General features: G+C 39.9%; 1 protein-coding gene across 6 annotated transcripts in view; it reads right to left on the reverse strand.

Annotated features, from left to right (window-relative positions):
- Window positions 1–13,610, reverse strand: part of LOC144766801 (uncharacterized) — a 1,464,990-nt gene that overhangs the window by 1,301,790 nt on the left and 149,590 nt on the right. Inside the window, exon 3 of one of the 6 annotated variants that reach the window (XM_078650532.1) lies at window positions 7,044–7,137. The exons of the other annotated variants lie outside the window; for them this stretch is intronic. The gene's annotated coding sequence lies outside the window, so the exon portion shown is untranslated. The remainder of the gene's footprint in view (window positions 1–7,043; window positions 7,138–13,610) is intronic. 6 annotated transcript variants of the gene reach the window in all.

A 13,610-nucleotide genomic window follows, 5' to 3' on the forward strand; every position in this document is an offset into this window, starting at 1 on the left:
CAGGAAGGAAAGTAAAGGAGAAGGTCTGAAAGAAGGTGAGAGTGGGAGTATGACTGAGTTATAGGCAGTGAGCGTGACAGAAGAGGAGTGAGAGACTAAGGGGACGGAGAGAATGAGGCTAACAGAAAGAGATTGAGGGAAGGGGAGTGTAGAACTAACAGGACAGAGGAAGAAAGAGAAGGAGTTAGTGAAGTGGAGTAAGGATAGTAAGGGAAGTAAAAACAGTAAAGGAATGAAGTAAGAGAAGAGAGAGGAAGGAAAGTAAAGGATAAGGTCTGAAAGAAGGTGAGTGTGGGAGTATGGCTGAGTTATAGGGAGTGAGTGTGACAGAAGAGGAGTGAGAGACTAAGGGGACGGAGAGAATGAGACTAACAGAGAGAGAATGACGGAAGGGGAGTGTAGAACTAAGAGGACAGAGGGAGAAAGAGAAGGAATTAGTAAAGTGGAGTAAGGAGAGTAAGGGAAGGGAAAAGAGTGAAAGAGCGAAACAAGGGAAGAGAGAGGAAGGAAAGTAAAGGTGCAGGTCTGTAAGAAGGTGAGTGTGGAAGTGTTGCTGTGTTATAGGGAGTGAACGTGAAAGAAGAGGAGTGAGAGACTAAAGGGACAGAGAGAATGAGGCTAACGGAGAGAGAATGAGGGAAGGAAACTGTAGAACTAACATGACAAAGGGGGTAAGAGAAGGAGTTAGTGAAGTGGAGTAAAGAGAGTAAGGGAAGGGAAAAGTGTGAAGGAGCGAAAGAAGGGAAGAGACAGGAAGGAAAGTAAAGGAGAAGTTTTGAAAGAAGGTGAGTGTGGGAGTGTAGCTGAGTTATAGGGAGGGAGCGTGACAGAAGAGGTGTGAGAGACTCAGGAAATGGAGAGAATCAGGCTAACAGAGAGAGAATGAGGGAAGGAGAGTGTAGAAGTAAGAGGACAGGGGGAGTAAGAGAAGGAGTTAGTGAAGTGGAGTAAGGAGAGCAAGGGAAGGGAAAAGAGTAAAGGAATGAAGTAAGAGAAGAGAGTGGAAGGAAAGTAAAGGATAAGGTCTGAAAGAAGGTGAGTGTGGGAGTATGGCTGAGTTATAGGGAGTGAGTGTGACAGAAGAGGAGTGAGAGACTAAAGGGACGTAGAGAATGAGGGTAACAGAGAGAGAAGAAGGGAAGGGGAGTGTAGAACTAGAGGACAGAGGGAGAAAGAGAAGGAATTAGTAAAGTGGAGTAAGGAGAGTAAGGAAAGGGAAAAGAGTGAAAGAGCGAAACAAGGGAAGAGAGAGGAAGGGAAGTAAAGGAGAAGGTCTGTAAGAAGGTGAGTTTGGGAGTATTGCTGTGCTATAGGGAGTGAGCGTGATAGAAGAGGAGTGAGAGACTAAAGAGACGGAGAGAATGAGGCTAACAGAGAGAGAATGAGGGAAGGAAAGTGTAGAACTAACAGGACAGAGGGAGTAAGAGAAGGAGTTAATGAAGTGTAGTAAGGAGAGTAAGGGAAGAGAAAAGAGTAAAGGAGCAAAAGAAGGGAAGAGACAGGAAGGAAAGTAAAGGAGAAGGTTTGGAAGAAGGTGAGTGTGGGAGTGTAGCTGAGTTATAGGGAGTGAGTGTGACAGAAGAGGTGTGAGAGACTAAGGAAATGGAGAGAATGAGGCTAACAGACAGAGAATGAGGAAAGGGGAGTGTAGAAGTAAGAGGACAGAGGGAGTAAGAGAAGGAGTTAGTGAAGTGGAGTAAGGAGAGTAAGGGAAGGGAAAAGAGTAAAGGAAGGAAGTAAGTAAGAGAAGAGAGAGGAAAGAAAGGGAAGGATAAGGTCTGAAAGAAGGTGAGTGTGAGAGAGGAGTGAGGAAAAGGGGAGTAAACGTGGGGATTCAGAATAAGTGTGGCAAGCGCAATAAGGGAACAGAGGTGTGGGAGCATCAGAGAAGAGTAGTGAGGTTAAGGAAAAGAGTATAGGGAAAGTAAATATTGTACATCAAACTTACCTTATAAGTAATGTAAACTTAATTACATATTTCCATTAAAATGTATATCTGTGAAAGACAAAAAAAATAAGTTAGAATATTTATAATATATATTTTACAATACAAGAGACAAAGTAGGAGATTAAAAGTCATAAAAGGTTAGTAAGAGATAAAGTAGAAGTGAAGGACTCAGAAAGAAAAACAAAGGAATGGTGAAGGTCAGAGAGAGTTAAAAAGAAATAGAGAGAGAGCAAATTACTAAAAGCATAATGACATGGATACATTCAGTGACAGTGAACAAGAGCAGGAGAGAGCAATAAACTGAAGGTGAGTAAGATCCTAAAGGAATATGCATTAGGAAAACTAAAGGCAGAAAGGGGAGTAAAGAAAGGGGAGTGAGTGACAGAGAAGCAGGAGTGAATAACGGTGGATTAATGACAATGAGGCATGGAAAGTGAGTGAGGGTGAATGTAGGGTTGTAAGACAGTGAGGAGACAATGGGAGTGAAGGTAACAGAGAGGGAGTGAGGGAAGAAAAGTGAGAATATGAGAGAACAGAGGTGAGTCAGAGAATGAGTGACTAAACGGCAGTAAGGTGAGTAAAGGAAGGAGAATGACTGAGGGAGCAAAGGAAGGGAAGAAAGGGAAGAAAAGTGAAAAAAGGGACTAGGAAAAGGTGAGTGTGTGATGAAAGAAAGAAGAAGGGTAGTTAAAGATGATGAATGAGGATAACTGAAGGAACTGAAGTAAGGGAACAAGGGTGAGGGAGGGTGAGTGAAGGAGAGTGAGGTTGATGAAAAAGGGAAAATAAAAAGAGGATAAAAGCAAGTGAGCTTGAGACAAAGGAAGTGAAAGAGTGAGAACATAGAGGTAGTGAAGGAAAGAGTGGCAGAAAGAAACTGAGTAAGAGAGCAAAGAAAGGTAAGTAAGGGAGTGTGGGTGAGTTTTAGGGAGTAAGCATGACGGAAGAGGTGTGAGAGAGTGAGAGGATCGAGAGACTGAAGCTAAGAGACAGGGAGTGAGGGAAAGGGAGTGAGGATGTGAGAGGACAGAGGAAGTGAGAGAAGAAGTGAGTGAAGTGTAATAAGGTGAGTGAGAGAAGGGGAAATATTGAGGGAACAAAGAAAGGAAACAAGGGGAAGGGGAGTGAAGTAGAGTGACTGACAGCTGGAAAGTAGTAGATGGGAGAGAGGGAAAGGGCCGTGAAGGAGTGGTTAATGAGAATAAGTGAGGAAAGTGGAATAAGGGAAGGGGGGTGAGGAAGAGTGAAAAAAGGCCAGTGAGGGTGAGTTAAGAGGAGTGATAGAGGGTGGAAATAGGTAAGTGAGCATAAGAGAATGGGAAAATAATATATATTTAATAATAGAAAATACAAAATAATTTCAACAACATGTTACATGGTTTATTTTTGCTGTTCTCAGAATATATTAAATTTCACTTAAAACAGTGACTTCAATAGTACTCATCATATAACAGCGGGCAAAAAAAACACAATCAAAATGATTGTGTTTAAAAAAAAACATAAAATCTTTTCTTAAATAATGTACAATTTTGAAAAAACATATCTAAACTCACTTTTGATCCATCCACTTTTCCACGAGGCCAAATAGTATATGGAAAGTCCTTTTCTTTGGAAATTAGTCCAGAGTATTCTTAATTTCTCATTTACCCGACTTTCTGAAAGAAAAGCTCCAACATCTTTTACATTATGAAACAAGAGTTTTATTTCCACCTCTAGCTTACTTTTTATAAATATTTTGTATAATACTCACAGGACACACTATATGATATACATATACTATCTCTATGAGAACTACATGTTTTTTATTATCTTCATCACTCTCATTCAGAAAGTAATTTTGAACAGCAAGCTAAGTTATATTAACTGCTGCAATCTTCATAGGCCAATTACCTTCCCTAAAATTTTGGTTGTAAGAACACTAGGTAAGAATTTAGTAAGTCAGAAGACAAACGTTGTTTGAAAGTCAATTGAGGATCATTACAGTGTTTCCATCCTTTTTGACAGCTGTGTAATGTCCTGATGTTGTTGAAGGACCATCATGGTAAATAATTGCTGCAGTTGTAAAGATTCTTCCTGAAATTGATAATTGTGAAGCCACAAAAATTTTAATAATTTTGTTGTCAATTTAGTTCCATCAGGTCTACATCGTTGGAACATTAAAATAACATACTGTCCATATCTTTGTAAAAATAAAGTTGATAGCATTGCTGATTTACATTGAGTACAGACCATGCTTTGATTTGCTTGTCTAACTAGATTATTAAATGACACTGATTTGCAGTCTGGTTAAGTCAAATATATAAATCTTTCAGTGTCTATTGTAGTACTACTTGAAAAGGAGCAATTGTCGCAGTCATGCTGCCATTTATAAGAAAGACCAAAAATATTTTCTACATCTACACCTTCATCTTGCAAATCAATAAGCATATACATTAGAAATTCCTGACAATCTTGCTGAATATTCTGTGAAAATTGATTTAGACCAGAACATATGTCTAAAACATTTCGAATTTCAGAAACACTTTGTATTTTTGTTCTATCACTGCTACATTTCTGTAACACAGAATTTAATAAACAACAAAATGTTTGATCACTATTTTCAGCAATCTGTTCTTGTACACTTTGGAGAGAAAAAACAACATTAACCACTACATTAGCATAGCAGTTGACACCAGAACTATTTTCAAACTGAAATCCAACAACATCTTTAACTGAATCCATTTCGTTTCTGCTTACAATTACTGGTTCATCTAGCTTTTTTCTTTTTGCTACAACTTCACTACAATTTTTCTCATTTCTTCTTTTTCGGCCTCCCACATGCTTTTCAAATAGAGGATATTGAGGTAAATTTGGAGCATACTCTCTTCTTAACCTATTATATTCTTTTACACAATTTAGATCTGCATTAATCTTTGTCTCATCAAAATCAATCAAGTACAATCCTGATAAAGTTCTGACTCGAGATAAAGCAACATATGCCATACCCTCCTTGAACACAGAATTTCCAATATTCACCAAAGCACTATCAACACTTAAACCTTGAGATTTATGAATAGTCACTGCATATGCCAAAGAAACAGGAAACTGTTTTCTGCGGACATATAAATCTTTCACAAGCAAAAATCGGGCAGAACAACGACTGATTTGTTGTACTTCTTCAATACCATCAAATTTAGAGGCCTATTATGATTGCGGTTTTTCCACATCCTCCGGGCCGGCGGAAGCCACCGCCGGCCCGGAGGATGCGGAAAAACCCCAGCGGACCCACCAAAGACCCACCGCCACATTAGGATGGCTGGTGGGTCCTGGTTTCCGTCTGCAGCTTTTCCGCCACGGTTGGCTTACAACAGCGGCTGAAAAGCTCTAATATGGTGGCGGTGTCTCTCAAACACCATCTGCCATATTAGGAAGCGCTTTAAAAAATGCTTTTCCGCCGTGGAAAAGCATGTGTAACTTCACTGCGGCGGGGGCCTGTTGCGGGCCCCCTAGGTGAAGGGGGGGTGGGGGTGCACATGGGGGGTACCTATGGTACCCCCCTGCATTTGTATGCAGAAATCAGCAGGCACTGCACGGTGCCTGCCGCTTTCTGCATACAAATGCAATGTATGCATTTTTACCATTGCGGCGGATGCAACTTGAAGCCGCACCCACCGCAATGGTAAAAATAGAGGATGTGACCGCCAGGGTGGCGGTCACATCCTATTTGCACAAGAGGGAACTCCGCAGGCAATGCGGAGGATCCCTCCTGCTCTATGGTGGCGGACGGACTCAGGTTCGTCCGCCATCATAATCGGCCCCTGTATTTTTATAAATTCAATTCCATCTCTATTTCGGTAATTCACAAAATCCACAACATGACCCATTGCTCCATTTACTAAACCTCTTTCCACATGTAAATTACGTCGTAAAATTATACGACAATTTAAAGATGCATACAGAGTCTTTTCCATACCAGCAGTTTTAGATATTGTCTTCTCCAAAGAATCCAATTTTGATTTAAACTTTTCTGACAAAATAATAGTTGCTCCTTCATGTTCAATTTTATCAATAGCTTCCAGTTTCACAATCTCTTGATTTTCCAACTTTAACATTTTGTTGTTGAAGATTGAACATTCTTGCAGAGTTGTCATCACACATATGACATATTTGTTTTCAGGAATTTTCTTAAAAATATTCTCAAGCTTATTTCACAGTGTGATCTTAGGCACATGACCATCATGTAACATGTAATCTACCATGTCTGTCTCTGCAAGCAGTATGTGTGTCTCTGTCTCTGCTCATATTATTTCACTGTCTCTACAGACCAAAAACAGGCCACCTATATATAAGCAACACATAACATTAATTTCTCATTATATGTAACATCCTGCTCATGTGCCTAAGATCACACTGTGAGTGAAGCTTAATTCACCCATCATTGTGATCTTAAGCACATGTCCACGATGTTAAAAGTAATCTACCATGTCTTTAAAAAACATGTACTTCCATAATTTTAAAGACATCAACTAAGCATATTATTCACCCAGATCCATTTAAAATTAAGCTTGACTCACAGTGTGATCTTAGGCACATGACCAGAACGTTACATGTAATCTACCATGTCTTCAAAAAACATATACTACCATATTTTTAACAGCAGTGTATCTTCATTAAATGAATCATATATCAGATTACACACAGGCACAAAGTAAAGTGAGACACAAGCAAAGAATACTCTTTAAGCTAATTGAGGCAAACTGTTACAAGACACAGGTGACATTATTGAAAAATGTGTAAATGTTTTCTCTTTTTTCAAACAGAAAGTCAGTGTAATGCTTCTCCAAAATTTTAAAAAGCAGACTTTTTTCCAGAAAAGATTTTGCATACTAAATCGTTTTTTGACACAAAGCACAGCTCATTTAAAAGACCACTACAGAAAAAAAGCAGAAACCTAACTCATTTTCAAAATACATTGCCAATATACACCATTTTATTTTTAAACAACATTACAAAAAAACATGACACAAAAAACAAGAATAAAGAAGCATAATATGCTTCTTAATCTTCCCCATAGTGCATACAGCACTCTATCTTTATTAAAAGAATCATTACTCACCTTTAAAATGCTTTGAAAGATGTAGAACAGTGTCAGTCACACTCAACAGATTTTCTTAAGCAGAATCTCTGAATAATGTTTCTTTCACTGGAGCCTGAGAATAATGGCACAGATTCTTACTCATTTCAGACCCATATTCTTGTACATAACCAATCAAATTTGTTTCCGCACAAATTCAAAACCAAACTGCACATTTTAATTGGTTGTACATTTCAAGACTTTGAAACTCACATAACATTCACCCATACCCCAGTGCTCATTCACCCTGTTACCATGGTAACTCCCTCCTAACCCAGCACACAGTTCACAAGTTCATCATACTAAGTTGCAAAATAATACAGCAAGGGTGTTTGACCTCTCAATGTACTAGCCAATCAAGTGCAATGTTTCTTTAAATGACTTTTTCTCAACCATTGAAATGACTTCTTTAAAAAAAAAGCATGCACCCTAATTTTCAGTCGTGAATTTTAAGAAAGCATCAATCATGTCTTGTTTTTAAACTGCACTGAATCTCAACCACTTTTCTTTCATAATTCCTACTTTCAAACTGCCATTTAATTTCCACAACTCATCTGACTAGAAGCACATCTACCTTCAAGATGCCAAACGTCTGGTTTGTGGGTCATAGCTATGTCTTCTGGAGTGAAAAATTTGCAAGCAACAGAGGGATTTACAACCTTGATTTACCAAATGTGGACATTATGTGGATTGGACAGAGAGGATTAAGAAGTCACCAATTGATACCATTGATAAAATCCTTTATGCATCTTCCACACCCTGACCTTATAATTGTGCACTGTGGTGGAAATGACTTGGGCACTTTGACTGGGGTAGGTCTGGAAATGCTTTTAAAGGACATCTTTGGGCAATTGAAGTCATTTTTTCCATAAACTGCCTTGGTATTTTCTAATATATGCCAAAGGCAAAAATGGAACTGGTCCAACCAATTTTGTCCACAGATTGAGAAAGCAAGGAAACATGTAAAGAAATCTGTTTCTGCTTTCCTCAGAGACTATGGTATGGGTTCCATTTACCACAACAACTTGCGTTACAACATGCAAGGCATCTATAGGAGAGATGGTGTTCATTTTACAGATGAGGGGAATAGAGTCTTCCTCTTGAATTTGAGACTCTGCATTGGTACCTACTTGTAGGTACAAAAAACACCCACATAACACAACAGCTCTTTTCAGAGCTAACTTACCTCTAAACACTCTACAACATTTTTTTACTCTATTTTTTTACACTGTTTTTCCCCGTGGTGCGCTCAGGGTGCGCTTACCGGAGAGCATACCCGGGAACGCACCCAGCGCTTACCCCGCGAAATTTTAAAAAAAAATAGTTTTTGGGCCCTTCAGGGTCCTTCTAAGCTTACGTCAAAAAACCTAGGGGGTCAGGGGGTGTCTACCCTGCCCCCTTTTAATCATTTCCCCCTTTTTTTTTTACCTCAGGTGTCTTGATTTTTCCGAGACACAAGATGGCGGCCTATCCGGACTGTTAAGAATGTTGACAGATATAATACAGCCAATCAGCTTTCCGCTCGCGCACTCCCGTAGCGCGCCGGGTGCGGTCCCCGGTACGCGTACTGGTGAGCGCTCGGAGCGCGCCTATTGATTTATAAGTTTTTTTGAAGTTGCCTTTCATAAAAACCACTGGAGCAATTTCAAAGAAATATAGAAAAGGCCCTACTACATACCAGTACCTATCATTTTGCCAACTTTGGTGTAATTCCATTAATCCGTTCAGGCTGTAGCCGTGTCTAAATGTCCTATGGAAAATTGCATGGGGAAAACACATTTGAAAGTATTGAAATTTAGAACCAATCAAAATATAACTTTAGTTTGGAATTTGTGTGTGATGAAGTTGGATTGGTTATGTATATATCTTAAATGAGAGGAAAACACAGCCATTTTGTAATACCCCTGTCTGAGGTACTTTTTAGAGAAATTTTGGGTGCTCAATTGCTGGACTTAGAATAACAAAGTACTAACTCTTCTACTTTCAAAAAGGTGAGTTGTTAATTTGTAAGGGGAACTTTGTTGTACACTTTATGATAATTTGGAAAATGTTTTCTATTAGTTATTTACAGTCCTTCTGTTATAATTATTGTTTAAGATTGGCTTCATCACATGCAGTGCTTTATATTTCTAGTTCCTGTCTGATACTATACACTGCCCAATTAATTTTAAAGAACTAAATACTTGATTAAGCTATTATTATGTTATGTATTACTAAAAAGGATAATTGAAAGTGATTACTTTTTTCTGCAATTTACAGCAAGAAATTTGAAATTAAAATGAATCAAAATGAGGAGACCAAGAAAATTTCATTTGAAATTTCAACGATATTTATTGAAATTCAAGATGACACGGATAATTTTTGGGATGAATCTCTTGACGAAGAATTAATCGAATGTTTGGTTAAAATAGAATCATCATGGCACACTTTTAATGAGGACATTCCTGATCATATGATTGAAGAGGAAAATCCAGATGAGGACATGCTACAAGTTCTATTAAATTATGAAAATTCTGAACAATAAATTAATATTTACAAATTCAAAATTAGTTGACATATTATTCATTTTTCTTTCTAATTTATGAAGTAGTAGCGAAGTGATTGTATTGAAGTGAATTTTAGACTGCATCGGTACCTACTTGTAGGTACTTAAATCACTCACATAACACAACAGCTCTTTTTAGAGCTACCCTACCTCTAAGCACTCCAAATTCTTATATAACACTATTTTCTTTCAATGTTTTTCCCTGTGGTACGCTCTGGGTGCGCATACCGGTGAGTGTACATGGGAACGCACCCAGCGCTTACCCCGCGAAAATTGGAGAAAAAAAAAGTTTTTTGCCCTTAAGGGTCCTTCTAGGCCCCCCTCAGAAAACCTAGGGGGTCAACGGGTGTCTACCCTGCCCCCTTTTAATAATTTCCTCCTTTTTTTTCACCACTTGTGTCTCGATTCTACCGAGAAACAAGATGGCGGACTCTCCGGACTGTTTGGAATGTTGACAGACACCCGAGAGCCACTCAGCTTTCCGCTCGCGCACTTCCGTGGAGCGCCAGGTTCGCTCCCCGGTACGCGTCCCTGTGAGCGCTCGGAGCGCACCTATAGATATATATGTGTTTTTGAAGTTAATTTTAAAAAAACCACTGGAGCAATTTTCACCAAATATAGCAAAGGCACATCTGCGTACCAGTCCCTACAATTTGGCAAAGTTTCGCGTAATTCCGTTCAGCGGTTCGAGCTGTAGACGTGTCAGAATGTCCTATGGAAATTAACATGGGGAAAACACGTTTTGGGACCCCCCTTTTTTCTCAGCCCCCACTTCATGAATCTCCCCAAAACTTTCAGGGAAGGAGCGGAGCGGAGCTGGCCAAAAGTTTTGAAAATTACACGCAAATTCCTCAACCGACGCTATGCTATTCCCAATAGAATGTTGCGGATTTCCTATGGTAGCTAGGTCCTAACTATAACTACCTACTGGCGACCGCCAGTAGGTAATATATATATATATCACACAATCCACAGCTTTGGCGAAGGCAATCCTGTCTCCATTGCAGCAACGCAGACACGGACCAGAAGTAGGTGCAAGTTTCTTTATTTGTTCTGAACTGCCGCCATGATGTTTCGGCCCCTCTGAGCCTTGATCACATGAGAAATATATATATTACCTAGTGGCGGTCGCCAGTAGGTAGTTATAGTTAGGACCTATTATCCATAAGAAAACCACAACATTCTATTGCCAATAACTTTGGCGTCGATTGATGAATATTCTTGAAAATTTCCAGACTTTTGGCCAGCTCAGTTACTTCCCTGAAAGTTTGGGGGTGATTGGTCAAGCGGAGCCGAGAAAAAAGGGGGGCCTCAAAACGTGTTTTCCCCATGCAATTTCCAATAGGACCTTTAGCCACAGCTACAGCCCGAACGGCTGAACGGAATTACACCAAATTTGGCAGAGAGGTAGTCCTCAGTTCCGACTTGTGCCTTTTACTTATATGGTGTCAATTAAGTATGGGCGTAAAATTCGTTCCGCTTGCGGAATTTGCGGATTTTCCGCGATTTCGCGATTTGCGAATCGCACGAAACTGCGGCAAAATCCGCAAATCCACGAGCGGGACAAATTTTGCTCAGGAAGCACTTACAGGGTTACAGCAGGTGCCCAAATTGAAGCTAATTTCTTTGTAACCATTTACAAAATGGTTACAAAGAAATTAACTTCAACTTGGGCACCTGCTGTAACCCTGTAAGTGCTTCCTGAGCGGCACTTCATTGCCTACTTGCAACTATTCTCTGACCCTGCTCTGACCCTCGAAGCAGGGTCAGAGAATAGTTACAATTAGGCAACGAGGCTCCTGTCACAAAAATTAAACCTCAGCAGGAAGCACTTAGATATAAATAAAGCAGGTGCCCGAGTTGAGCTCAAATTCAGTAATGCATTATAATCAGCCCAAGAATCGAGAGAGCACGGTCGATGCTAGGCAGGTGTGCTTTCTCCCCAGATCTACCGTCTACAATTAGCTGTAATCCTTGATGGGGGTTCAGGCATCCACAAGTTTCTCGAGCGCAATCCCACTGTACTTCCAGTGACCAGGAGACTGCTTTCTCTTCATTTGCTGCTCTGATCGGTCTCTTTATAAATGAGAGGCATGTGAACTCGCACAGAAGCCCGGCCCCACACACACTAGGCTAAGCAACCTCTTCCCGCCCTTTCCCCAACTGTGATGGACAGCTCACTCGAGGGACCTCGGCGCCTATGGGCACGGTGGCAAAGTTACAGACACACGGGGTCACTGGAGGCAACTCTTCTGGGCCTTTACACAGCTGTAGTGCAGGAAAAGCACGATACAGTTACCCAGCGAGGTAGCACTTACTGATTAGCCAGTAGAAAGTACTCTAGTTGAATATGGTGCAATTGCAAAAAAACGTTGTGATTAACAAGGACCCCCTGGATAATGCTCTATTAGACTCCTAGGGCAGGGTAAACAACCTGTATGCGAAAAATTCCTAGGCAGTCAACAACTTTCAAAAATAAACAAGTAAGAGAACCCAAGTCAAGGACAGTTGCAAAAGCTGAAGAGATGATCTGAATTCATCAATTTTTAATAAAAAACACAAATGTGTGTATAGTGTAAACAATAGCAAAAACACAATTCAATAATAAAAGGTCTAATTAACACAATGCTAAAAATTCACAACCAAGGAATTACATTAAAAACAATTACAATTCAATTTATAAAAGGAACACCAATTCTGACGGTGTCCAGCCGAAGGACAAAAACAGTACTCGACGCGCGTTTCGGCGACTTAACGCCTTCTTCAGGAGCCACAAGGCATTCTAAAAATACAAAAACATGGCATGAGACACGGTACATTTTACATTTTTACATGTGTCAATAACGAAAACTAATGCCTAATTCGATTAACTTTAAGAAAAAGACCATTCCATCATACCAGCTAATACAGTGCCTTGGAGCCAAGGTAATCTCATGAGGACTTTGTTTATTTTTCTATTTACTGATTGAAACATATCAACTAATAGTGCGAGAGTACAACACATTTATTATTAATTAGGCAATCCCTAATTACAGGACACATAGTTGCCTGACACATGTTCGGTGGGTTCTAAGCACATAACTATAATACTGATACATTCAACAACTTACTTCATGCAGACCAGGGATTTGTTCGGTCAATGCTCAACCGTAAAGTTCTGTGCGGACCAGTTGGATCAGTTGGATCTAAGAGGGTACGAATTAGTTGGGTGAAGGGGGGGGGGGGGGGGGGAAGGAGGGAAATTTGTTATAATCCCAGTGTTCCTGAAGGTAGAGGAACATAGAATAAATTGAGCACAAGCGATGGCATGCAAGCGGCCAAAAGCATTTATTGGATTTTAATCGCATAGTTATGGTGGCCAAGGATTGATCTATTAAATAACAGGGATCTGCATCTGTAGGGAATACCTGGACTGAAAAACAATGACTTATATTGCATGTTAATACCTGATATAAGTATACGAAGATTACAATCTTAAATGGGATATGCTTTCAGGTAGAGGTTCATATAGATATCCAGATGGACCAACGAATCTGAAAAAGGTGAAAGAAGTCCATTTTAATCCCTATCCTATGGACGTGTCGCGATTGGTAAGACACAAAAAGGAAGATGAAATGAAATATAAAGGGCAGGTTTACAAGGTAATTCCATATACCTGTAGACTGATGTCTAAGTGCCTGGATATTTCTTATAGGGTGCTACCGAAGGCAATAGTCTCGACGTGCTGCCCAATGCGAAAAAGAACCTGCAATCAGGTATAGATACATTACTAAATGTCTATCTCAGTGTCACCAATAGGCATAGGTCAATTGTAAATAGGTACAGATTCAGTGCATCTGGTAATGCAATACTTCGAGTAACACAAAAACTAAACAGATATTAACTGTTAAAAAACGAATCGAAGACACATTGCGCTAAAAATTAAGTTAAAAAGGAATAAGGGGGGGAGGAGCTTGGCGGGCATCCGAGATGGCCGCTTGAGCACAGCGCTCTCCGGACCCTCG

The sequence above is a fragment of the Lissotriton helveticus genome, chromosome 7, assembly GCF_964261635.1.
Source record: "Lissotriton helveticus chromosome 7, aLisHel1.1, whole genome shotgun sequence".
NCBI classification, from domain to species: Eukaryota; Metazoa; Chordata; class Amphibia; order Caudata; family Salamandridae; genus Lissotriton; species Lissotriton helveticus.